Source organism: Homarus americanus, unplaced genomic scaffold (genome assembly GCF_018991925.1).
Source record: "Homarus americanus isolate GMGI-L3 unplaced genomic scaffold, GMGI_Hamer_2.0 scaffold45562, whole genome shotgun sequence".
NCBI classification, from domain to species: domain Eukaryota; kingdom Metazoa; phylum Arthropoda; class Malacostraca; order Decapoda; family Nephropidae; genus Homarus; species Homarus americanus.
In genome coordinates, this window is record NW_024744839.1 from 11,430,858 (window position 1) to 11,432,711 (window position 1,854).

The window sequence follows — 1,854 nt, forward strand, 5'->3', positions numbered from 1 at the left end:
CTATCTGCAGGTAAGCAAGTCTATCAGGCATGACCCCAGTTTTGATGGCACTGCAAATCATGTAACCATAGTACTGGTCAGTACTCAGGTCGTCAATGACAATATGTGCAAGCTCAACGAGTGGAGGGCCAACTGTGATTTTTTCAAAGCTCGGATATATTTCTAACTCAGTGGCAGAGTCCGGCATCTTGCCAAGAGGACCAGACCATCTGTTTGTTTGAAGTCTTGCCATCCAGCTCCCTGGATCCAGATGTCTGAGTGGCAACTCGTTGGTGTGGAGGTCACAAACAATCCAGACCAGCTTCCTCCCAATCTTCCGCTCTATCCACTGTATGACCCCCCTTGCCACCCTGTGTTCGTGTTGGTGCTGTCCCCTCCAATGGCCTGCAGGGTCTGGTCTACGTTCCTCTCTCTGAGCCAGTTCACAATGTTATCTGCCACTATCTCAGCTGGTTTCCTGATGTCATCTTTCTCTGGAGTAAAATGCCACAAATACTTCCCTCCTGGTTCACTGCAGCAGGAGTAGTGTTCCTCCTTCACCATGGCAGGGAACAACTTGTCAGAATCTCCAACTTTCATGAACACTTCAGTGTCATCCCTTCTCCCATCAAAGAACAAACAATTGATTCCATTTTCTCTTATCCCCTTATCAAACTCCTCTTCTAGGTTGCTGACAAGTTTCTCCTGAGCTCTCCTTACTTTGTTATGATCTATCACCAGGTGAACATCATCAGGTGTTATCAAACCACCGTCAATCCAGGCAGCTGTTGCTATCTCTGCAGTTTCTCTGAGACCAGTGTGGTGTCGCATACTGGCCAGAGCTATGCTCGGGATATCTTTCCTATTTCGAATCTTATGCCTGGAAGGTTTGGGATCATTATTTTCTGGGTTAGGGACAAAGTCACCATTCTCCTGGTCAGCACTCGGATCAGCCATGGGGAAGTCATTAAACTCTAAATCAGCTTGACTCCAATCATCGGCCTTTTTACCTCACCCTGGGCCTTCTCAAGTCTCTTTTCCTCGGCAACTCTTCTCCTCTTCTGTCTCTCTGTGGCAGCCTCCTGTCTCTTGGACTCCGGAATATCTTGGCTAGAAATCATGAGAGCCCCTATACTGCCAGTCTTCTCTCTCTGTGCTTTGACAAATGCCAGTTCGATCACAAAGATCTTCAGTTCACGCTTGCAAATACCACAGGAGATATGGGCCTCAGTTTACAGTCACGATCGCATCAAACTCAGGACAGAGAACAATTGGGCACTTGCAAATAGTATGTCAAATAACTGGTCAGTTGCTTGGCAAAGCAATAACTGCAAGTTTTCCTCTCCCAAGAGAGATATCTCTTGCCTTTTCCCAACTGGCTAGCAGTCTCTCACTAATCTTCTTCTGACTTGTTATGACTGGAGGCTTGAACTGAGCGTTACCCAGAGTGTACTGTGCCAAGACAGCTTTGGTCATATCACTGGCAATGTCTTTGTTTGTGTAAGTTCTTTGGTTCTTTTCACTGATTTGCCTGATTAAAACACCGTATCTCAAAGCATCTCTCAATGTAGGCAACTCCGACTTCAGGAACTCTCTCCCAGACCCAAGATAGTGACTGAGATGGCTGGATTTTTGGTTCCTCGTCCTGACACAAGCAGCCATCGCAAATATTATCAACTTATAAATGCATCAGAATCTGAAACAGAAAAAAATATTGTTAGTTGGGTTGTTAAGAATGAAGTCAGAAAGCAATGTTCACTATTTAATTGTAATGCACTAATGCAGCTGTACGTTAGATTTTCGATAAATTTCACGCTAAAATTTACCTAGCAAAAAGTTGCAAAATATTGAAACTGAAATTATTTTCTGTTTATA